The sequence below is a fragment of the Mus caroli genome, chromosome 6 (assembly GCF_900094665.2).
Source record: "Mus caroli chromosome 6, CAROLI_EIJ_v1.1, whole genome shotgun sequence".
Classification (NCBI taxonomy): Eukaryota; Metazoa; Chordata; class Mammalia; order Rodentia; family Muridae; genus Mus; species Mus caroli.
This window is the reverse complement of record NC_034575.1, coordinates 52,711,599-52,721,988: the sequence shown is the minus strand read 5'-3', so window position 1 is coordinate 52,721,988 and position 10,390 is coordinate 52,711,599. Positions and strand designations below refer to the sequence as shown.

The following is a 10,390-nucleotide window of genomic DNA, read 5'->3' as shown; positions in this document are numbered from 1 at the left end:
CCAGGACTACACAGAGAAACCCTGTCTCGAAAAATAAAAAAAAAGAAGAAAGAAAGAAAGAAAGAAAGAAAGAAAGAAAGAAAGAAAGAAAGAAAGAAGGAAGGAAGGAAGGAAGGAAGGAAGGAAGGAAGGAAGGAAAGAAAGAAAGAAAGAAAGAAGGAAAGAGCGAGGTTTTTGTCTGGGAGCATGCAGCAGTGTGGCAGTCCTGGAAGAAGCAGAGATCTACAGAGAAACACACGTCCTATTCTAGGTATCTTCCATACCAGACTATTGAAGAAATGGTTATCAAGGAAATGGAATCTCCCCCAGGATCTCATGTTGAGGTAGGAAAGGGCTGAAGCTTGCTGCTGATACAGAAAAGTGGATAGATACACTTTGAGTTTGATAGAAGCAAGCTTTCCTCAGATGGACTTTAATTCAGGATTTAAGGACTCAGACACCCATGGTCACACAAAACTTCCACTAAGTCAGTGGCCCCTGAGTTCTTATCTCTTCAGTTCAAAAAATGAAATTCACAGATAATGAGAAAATGGTAAAGCAAACACACCACAGCTCTCATCTTAACGGAAATAAGAGGACAGTTTATCCCGAAGCCATTTCAAGTGACCATTGTCCAGGAACACAGATTGAAGTCACCCCAGACTCTATGTCCCAATGTGGAAGCAATTTCACAGTTTTACAGAACAAAGTCAAAATCAAGGCAAATTTAGTCAGATGACATTTGTAGCTTTGGGGTTGGTAGAAGCTAGGAGTCTGCTAAGTTAGTAAATTTCAAAAGGTTTTTATCTATTAGTCACAGAATGTTAGTTCTGACACAGAGGTGGGTAAGGTATGGCTACTGGGAGGAGGACTCGCTAAAACTAGTCCAAGACAAGGTAATTAGCCTGCACCATTCCACTCTCTCCATGGTATTGCAGATCTAATCGGTCTGCTCAGACACAGCCTCCTCTCAGGAGTTGTCATTCACAATTCCCTTGTCTACAAAGCATCACATTTTGGTCAGGAGCGATGCCACATGTTATTTGTTAAATATCATAAGTTCCCTCACAACTAGGAAGCTCATTGTAGGACCTGATGTAGATGAGGCTGAATAGTGGGCAGGACAGCATCTTCAGGAGAGAGAATAGCTGGTAAAGGCCATTAAGAAACAAAATCCTGGATCATATCAATCCATTCGTTCAGGATCATCACCTGAATTATTTTTTATACTCTCTGTACTTGACATAACATGTGAGCTAAGATGACTATANCTAAATTAAGTAATCAACAACACAGTTGGATATAATGGCGTGAAGGTAAAAAAGGAAACATGTCTAAAACCAAACTTTGTAACCAGATTGACTTTGTATTTCCCCTGTATTTAGAATTATTTGTAATATATGAACTAACATATTTAAATGGTTAGAAAGGGACTTTGGGAGAAGTCAGTGTAGCATTATCCTTCCCCCCTTCTTATTAGTAAGATACAAATTGTTTAACTTTTTAATCTTAGCTAATTGTATTATAGGACAGCTTAGATACTAATTAAATCAAGAAACATCACTACTTAAGTTATAAAACATTGTGAATATTGCTGTTAGACTTTTAGACTGATGTCTTCTGTATAATTTGGATAAGAAAAGCTAACTTGAGACACAGGTTTTAAATGATCATTTAGTAAAAGGATAAAATAAAAGTTTTTAAAGTTCTTTTGTTTTTGGTAAATATTACTAAGAACAAATTAATATTTAAGAATATGGATGCAAAAATTAAGCATTAGCTTTATCTTAAGGTTTTGGATTAAATTAAATTTTACAACCTCTCTATTTTTTTTACATAGAAAACAGATATTTTATTCTTAATATTTCAGTTTTATTCCCTGTATTACTGGTAATGATAAGTGGAAATGTATTGCTTAATTTATCTTTACCATAGTAATTTGTACTGGGTTTTCTTTATATCAATTTTTCCCTATTGAATTTCATATATATATATATATATATATATATATATATATATATATATGAAATATATATATGAGTATTGACACTTTTGCCATGAATGTTATAGGGCATTTCTCCAAGGTTTTCAAATTGTCCCTAATTTTACATGGAGTGTTCCACCTTTATCTTATGACATGCTTAGAAAAGACTTTTCTTTTTTCTTTTTTCTATTGGATATTTTATTTGTTTACATTTCAAATGTTATCCCATTTCCTGGTTTCCCCGATGAAACTCCCCTATCCCCACCCCAACCCTTCTCCTATGAGGGTGTCCCACCCACCCCAATCCCACCTCACCACCCTAGCATTCCTCTACACTAGGGCATCAAGCCATCACAGGACCAAGGGCCTCCCCTCACATTGATGCCAGATAAAGTCCCTTCAGCTCCTTCAGTCCTTCCCCTAACTCCTCCATTGGGGTCCCTGTGTTCAGTCCGATGGTTGACTGCAAGCATCCGCATCTCTATTGGTCATGATCTNGCAGAGCCTCTCAGGAGATTGCTGTATCAGGCTCCTGTCAGCAAGCACTTCTTGGCATCAGCAATAGTGTGTGGGTTTGTTGTCTGCATGTGGATCCCCAGGTGGGGAAGCCTCTGGATGGCCTTTCCTTTAGTCTCTGTTCTGCTCTTTATCCCTGTATTTCCTTTAGACAGGAGCAAATCTTTGGAATAGAGTTTAGTATTTCAAGGGAGTGCACAGGAAGATCATATCCTACAGAAGGAGCAACTGTCTCTTAAAGTTAATGTATGGCCTCAAGAAATATGGGTCAAGTTAATGTATATCCTCAAGCAATACAAGCCAGAAGTGGGATAAGGATCAAACAGATAGCATCTAGACCAGTACTGTGTGAGTATGTATATCTTACCCTAAAAGCAGANTTGAAAATGTTTTAATTTAAAAACTCATATTAATCGTCCCCCTTTAAGATGTGTTCTCTTTAAGATGAGTACTCTGGTTTCTATGTTGACATGTATTATGAAAACAACAACAAAACATATAAGCACACACACACACACACACACACACACACACATATATATATATACATATATATAAAATCATACATAATAGACATTTAATAGCTGGGTGGTCAGCCATGGTGCATGGCTTTAATTCCAGGACCCAGAAGGCAGAGTCCCAGAAACTGTCTCAAAAAAAAAAAAAATCAAAACCACAAAAAAAAGAAAGAAAAAGATTTTGAACATTATTATTTGATTATTTGTTTGTATTACATTTCCTATAATCCTCTTTGTGAAAAAGAAACAAAATAGAGATCTTCAGTAAACATGTAAATCTATTAATTTATAGATGGTCCAGTACAAAAACAAACAAACAAGCAAACAAAAACACATACATACAAACATAAATACACTTAACAGTTTTATACTAAGAATAGTTTGGCCTACTCAATTATTTTTTTAATATTAAATGTAGAAAAGTGACTTAGAACATTAAAGAAACAATAAGGGTGGCTGGTGAGATGGCNCAACAGTTAAGAGCTCTAACTGCTCTTCCAAAGTTCCTGAGTTCAAATCCCAGCAACCACATGGTGGCTCACAACCATCCATANTGAGATCTGATGCCCTCTTTTGGAGTGTCCAAAGACAGCTACAGTGTACTTACATATAAAAAATAAGTAAATCTTTTTTTTTAAAAAAAAGAAAGAAGATAAGTCATCACTGGGATAGCCATCAAAACAATTTATGAATGATGCAAAACTGCCACAATGTCCTCAAGGCAAGATAGCTGTGTATAATGGTCAAAAGCATAGATGGATGGGAGTGAGAATCCCAAAGTTATAGCATTAATTAAACAAACTTAGACTTAAAAAATAAACAAGAATTTTTTGAAGAAATAATATGAATGTTATGTTATTCTTTATCTATATGAGATGAAATAGTATGTATATTTAGATTCTGTTTTGGAAGGAAATCCTGATCAATTTTATGTCTATGACATTAACTTTTATAGCTTAATGAAACCTTGACTCCAACAAATGCTATTTTTTTCTTTTCTCCCACTTCTTTTTTTTTAAAGTTTTTTAAATGTTATTTTTTTAAAACAATAAGCATTTTAAGGTTTATGAAACATTTAACATTTCCAAATATATTATTATTGTTTTTAAAAACTTTTTATTGATTCTTTGTGAATTTCATCATGTACCCCAATTCCACTCATCTCCCCATCTCTTCATATTTGCTTTCTGACTTGCAACCTCCTCCCTAAAATAAAATAAAATAAAATAATAATAAAAATAATAATATGAAATACAGCATAGAAAACATCTCATTGTGTAAGCTATAGCTTTGATCTACAGGAGCAGCCCTATCACACGCTCCAGCAGTTCAGAGGTGAGGTAGATGTTGGAGTGGCCTAACTCAAAGCCCTGCATCTGAACCTAGGGGATAGCTGAGTTAGTCAGCCTGCCAGCTCTCCTGCACCCACACCACCAGGGTGAGCTCTCCAGCACTGCCCTGGCTAGCTCACCCAGTGCTGCAGCTGGCAAGGGGCAGAATCAGCTCTCCTGCTCTCTCTTGAGGTTTGGTCTGTTAGTATGTATTTAATACTAAATTCTGTACCTGAAGGTCTGGGCCTTGTGCAAACCTTGTTTCTGAATTTAAAACTATTTGCTAAGTAAAAATGGCTACAGTCAATTACTGGAGGGATTAGAGGTAGGCAGGTTTTGAGTTTTCTGATTGGGGGTAGAGAAAGGAGGAGAGTGAAGAACAAGGAGGAGAGGGAGGAAGCACAATGGGAGGAGACAGGAGACATGAGCACAGGGCCAGGAGAAACAGCAAGTGTTTGGGGAGCCCTGCTGGGGAGGTAGGCCGGCCAGCAGGCCAGCCTTTAGAAAAGTAGATTGGGAGTTATAACCTAGTAATTGTCAAAACCAAATAAAATAACCAAAGTCTGAATCTCGTTCTTTGTACGCTACTCAGGCATAAGTTTAAATTGGTTTAACTACAGCTCTCATGCCCTCCAAGCAGGTTCACTTGCACTGCTACCCCAGTGCCAGATCAAACTGTGCTGTCCGCTCTTCCGAGTGCTTCAGCCGGTGAGGGACAGGGACAGTTCTCCTGCTCTCATGACCCTAGGGCCACCTCTTTTCATTTCTGGAGGTAGTGAGGGGCAAAGGGAGCGAGGGCATCTTCCTAGTACAAGCAGAAGCAAGCTCTCCCACACTCACGCCCTCGGGGCTGGCTCACCCATGCCACCAGGGTTGGCTCTGTTTGGCTAGCCAGATGAGATGCAGGGCTGCTCTCCAGAGTGCTGCCACAGGTAGGAAGTGGGCCCAGCGAGAGGTGGGGCCAGCTCTGAAAACCCCTAGACATCAGTGTGATCTCAGGAAGAGGCACAGACCAGGGACATTCACATGATTTTTCGAATATCGATACAGAATCTTGCTGTTGGCGTGGAGATGGATGCAGACCCTCGTGTCTCCAGTTCTACCTCTCTTCACAGTGCTCAAAACGTTCTGCTTCTCTTTCTCTACCATCTCTCCACTACATACTTGTACATTGTAGTGGCTTCCTCTGAAGTAGGGCCAAGAGGCTGGAGGGCCTCAATGTGTCTATAGCCAGCCAATGTTGTGTGGCTATGGGCTGGCCTCTGGGTGCCCTCCGTTCATCTGTGCCACTGAGTATCGTGGAAGTGAGCAGGACTCTGGGTGTCCTCGGCCCACAAAGCACGGTGTGACCTAGCAGCAGGTAGGTCCCCAAAGATATTATTTTAATGGGTTTAATGGGTTTTTAAAGTACCGAAATATATACAGTAGTATTTTATAAGTGCTTGATATATGATTGCTTGATATATATGATCACACTATTTAAATTTGTGAATATGCATGTGTATTTTAATTGGGCATGAGAAAAAATTTTATCACATTAGGAAAATAAATTTTAAAAAAGGAGAACTGAAATGGCCAGTTTGTCAAAACAAAAACAAAAACAAAACCAACTTTTTAACACAAACAACATATGAAAACAACCAAAAACACACTAAAACACTTGTCATGACACACTGACATGAAGTTAGGTACACCCAGTTCAGAAAAAGAAGTAGAAAGTTTATCTCTGTTTCTTTGAGCTGTGAGAGAGGCTTAAATACAGAAGATCAAAAGGTAAAGCTTGTCATGAAGACTAATGGTAGTTTCTCTCTCTCTCTCTCTCTCTCTCTCTCTCTCTCTCTCTCTCTCTCACTCACACACACTCTCTCTCTCCCCCTTCTTCCTTTTCATTCGCTCATCCCTTTTGGTGTGTATGTGTACCTGTGTGTGTGCCTGTATGTATGCATGAGTTCATGTGTGAGTGTGTGTGTGTGTGTGCATTCATGTGCTTATGTGTATGTAGCTTAAAATGCAGAGGTGTTATCAAATTGTGTGACTGAATAAGAGAGTGCAGAGAGAGGTTCCTCCATCTTTTATTCTTACTGAGGCCATCCCAGGTTTAACATCTGATCTCTTTGATGGAGAATCCCATAGAAGACTACCCAGTCTATTCAAGGAACCAAAGGTGAGGCTATCCTAGCTAACTTATCCTTGGAAGCTCCTCCTGCTAACTATTCATAGCTGCCTGTTTGTGAGCAACCCCCTTCTGCTGGCTAATGTTTATATTAACTTCTGTTAAAACTGCTCAGATNCAATAATTTACTCTGCAAAGCCCACCCTGCAGCTCCTGAGCAAAATTTCTAGACAGGTCTCTGCCATTAGAAACCTGAGTTCTGAACACTTGGTGGCACACCTAGATCCCCAAATTCTTGGGTATGGTCCCAGATAGCTTGAATAAAGTCAATAAAGGCTGTACACTGTGTCTGAGTGGGTCTGAGTTAGCATCTGGTGACACTTGGAGATCGAAACTTGTGACCAAGTTGGAGGTTGGTGTAGCCACTTCTCAAAAAGTCAATAAAAAGAGCCAAAATTAAAAATGGAAAGCAGAAAAGGGAGATCTACTCAATGGAGCCACTTTGGAAAGAGGGACAAAGTAGTCTAACACACCCCTCAATTCTGTTTTTAGGGTCCTGAAGGGAGCATACAATTTAAATAGAGGGCTAAGGATTTCCACAGCTAAGCAGTCCTAGTCACTCCCATCTTTGACTCTTCCTTGTCTAGGTTTTAGTCTCATCCTGCAATATGGCCTGACAAGATATTAGAATTGTGTGAAGTCTCTTTCTGGGAGACAAGTTTACTCTCTGGTTGCTGCTCTTTCCTTCCCTGAAGATGAGAGTCACAGGAAACTCCCCTATCCTTAAGAAGTTTTTCTTCTTTCAACAGTCTAATTATCATATTGACAGACAGTCTCTTTATAATGTCCTTGTATCTGCCATACCAGTTACATGGAGGGGTCAGATTTTATTAGAAAGAGAGAGGAAAAGAAAGGAAGGAAGGAAGGAAGAGAGAGAGAGAGAGAGAGAGAGAGAGAGAGAGAGAGAGAGAGAGAGAAAGAAAGAAAGAAAGAAAGAAAGAAAGAAAGAAAGAAAGAAAGAAAGAAAGAGCAGAGAATGAGGATGTATTGTAGATTCTGTCCTTAGTTTTGGTATAAACTAAACATTTTTAGATATTATTTTTATTTTAGCATATAACTTAATCCACATGGAGTTTTAAAAGAGTTCTTTATTGTAATGAATTACCAATTTTATTAGTTTTTTATGGTTCACTTACATTTTTCATTAATTAATATTTACTTTACATCCCAATCATAGCTTCCTCTCCCTCTTCTCTCCCAGTCCCTCTGCCTCACCTCCCTTTTCCCCAGTACCCTCTCCCTTTCTCCTCAGTGAAGGGGAGGCCTCCTGTGGATATCAACTCCCTTGGCAGATCAAATAGCAGAAGGACTAGATGTGTCTTCTCCTATTGAAGCCCATCCAGCTTCACATTTTAATTAAAGAATGTTTCCTATTTTATGTTTAAAAGTTTTAATTCTTTGCGCAGTGGATCTCAACCTTCCTAATACTGTGACTTTTTAATACAGTTTCATGCCTCCACGAGATCCAGGTGTGGGGCATTTTCTCAACTAGTGATCAAGGCCGGAGGGCCCCTTGTGGGTGGTACCATCTCTGGACTGGTAGTCTTGGATTCTATAAGAGAGCAGGCTGAGCAAGCCAGGGGAAGCAAGCCAGTAAGAAACACCCCTCCATGGCCTCTGTATCAGCTCCTGCTTCCTGACCTGCTTGAGTTCCAGTCCTGACTCCCTTGGTGATGAACAGCAGTATGGAAGTATAAGCCGAATAAACCCTTTCCTCCCCAACTTGCTTCTTCGTCATGATGTTTGTGCAGAAATAGAAACCTTGACTAAGACATAAAATTATTTCATTGCTACTTTATAGCTGTAATTCTGCTTTTATTTTAATTCATAATGTAAATATTGGATATGCAGAACATCTGACATGGGACCCAAAGGTGTTTCGACCCCCAGGTTGAGAACCAATGCCNTAGGGCATTGTTAAGCACAGGAGATATACCAGTTTGGAGGTAGCAAAAGTTTATATTGTCTTTAGATCTTTCCATTTGTTCAAATACTTGCAAGTTAGTCAGCAACTATCATGCATAAGCCACTGGAGTACCAGACAGCAGNTTCATCTCCAAACACATCCCTATGCATTTGAAGAGGAGAGTCAGGAGACAAAGGCCAAAAGACAATGAATCAATGCATGTCAAAGACAAAGAAAACTAAGACAAACTTTTTAAAAACCAAAATGTCTTTAAAGTTCCAAAAGCAAACAAAATCTGAAAAATGAGTTAAACAGCCAGAATTTACAATGTCTCTGGAGATTCAAAAGCAAGCAAGCAAACAAGCCAAACTAAATGTCTAGAACAGNTTTTCTAGAGCAAACATTTCAAAGCAAATAAACAAACTAGATACATTAAACACCATGCTTAGAGAGCAAATCTAAAGGGGGTCCTACTTAACCAACTCAGAAACTCCAAAATGGGTAGTCAACCAAACCAACGGATGTCTGGAGGCCCAGGAAGTACTTACCAACATCAGCGGAGAAGGTAACATCAGGCTGTCTGGACTCCAAGAATGGGTCCTTGCTGGAACCTGGCTTCCATTCGTGTGATTCCTCCAAAAGAAAGATCATTCTCAGAACCCCAGACTGGGATCCCTAATTGTCAATGCAAAAACCACAGCTCTAATNTTAAAGGGAATAAGAGATAGTTAATTCTGGACCTGGTATGAGTGACCATTATTGGCTTACAGACAAGTCCACTAGGCTCCTCCTGGGAGCCTAGCAACAGTGACNTAGCAACAGCTTACATCATCACCTGCTTCCAGGTACAAGCCAGGTGCCTCAGCTTATAAGAAGACTGCTACCCCACACTCTCTCCCCTTCTTCACTCTCTCTTTCTTGTCCTGACATGTTCCTGGCTGGCCTCTTCCCCCTCTCCTTCTCTTTTTATCTTTCTCCCCTCCTTTTTCTGCTCCCTTCCAGCCCTCCCCCTGCCCCTAACAAATCTTCTTTATACTAGGCCTGTTGGATGGTGTGATTCCTCAGAGGGTACCTTGTCTAGGCTCACTAACTGTCCTGTCACTGCCACCACAATCATACCGCAGTATGAAATGTAACAACTGTGGTGGTTTGAATATGCTTGTCCTAGGGAGTGGCACTGTTAGGAGGTATGGCCTTGTTGGAGGAAGTGTGTCACTGTGGGGGTGGACAATGAGACCCTCCTCCTAGCTGCCTGGGAAACAGTCTCTCCTGGATGCAGTCAGGTCAAGATGCAGAACTCTCAGCTCCTTCTCCAGCACCATGTCTGCCTGGATTCTGCCGTGCTACCTGCTGTGATGATAATGGACTGAACCTCTGAAACTGTAAGCTACCCCCAATCAAATGTTTGTCTTTATAAGAGTGGCTTTGGTCATGGTGTCTCTTTACAGCAATGGAAACCCTAACTAAGAAAACACAGCTCAGGAACACAGAATTAGGTTAATCAGGGCACGTTTAAAATACATTGTCTATAAGCCTTAGATGCTGTTTGGTGACACTCCTTAGCTTTGGGGTTGATAGGTGCTAGTGGTTTGCTAAATTAATAAACTCTAAAGTGTTTTTATCTCTTAGTCACAGGGCATTAATTCAGACACAGAGGTAGACAAAGGGTGTCTGTTTTGGAAGCTAGTACTAGCTCAAAATAAGCTAATTACCCTCTGGACTGAAACATTCCAATCTTCCCTTAGTACTAAAATTCTAGACAGTCAATCTCTGGAGACGCAGCTGCTAAAGTTAACATTCACAGGATGAAGTTTATTGGCTCACCTAGTTTCTGGAGCATCCTTATATATGTGCAAACAAGTAGAAGACAGTCTCAGGGTAAAAGCTGAGAAAGTCAATCCCGAAAGTAGCACATGAAACTGATTCTAAACACATGTTTCCTTCCTAGCATATCCAGGCGATTTTTCAGGAGAAAAGAAAAAA

At 39.9% G+C, this 10,390-nt stretch overlaps 1 protein-coding gene across 2 annotated transcripts in view; it reads right to left on the bottom strand.

The window, feature by feature from the left end:
* Positions 1–10,343, bottom strand: part of Abcg2 (ATP binding cassette subfamily G member 2 (Junior blood group)) — a 114,110-nt gene extending 103,767 nt beyond the window's left edge. Inside the window, exons 1-2 of one of the 2 annotated variants that reach the window (XM_029478606.1) lie at positions 10,232–10,343; positions 8,956–9,040 (exon numbers count right to left, since the gene is read on the bottom strand). The gene's annotated coding sequence lies outside the window, so the exon portion shown is untranslated. Of the gene's footprint in view, positions 1–8,955; positions 9,041–9,479; positions 9,525–10,231 lie in introns of those variants that run through there. The other variant, XM_021165147.1, reaches the window with a different exon arrangement.
* Positions 10,344–10,390: the final 47 nt, after the last annotated feature.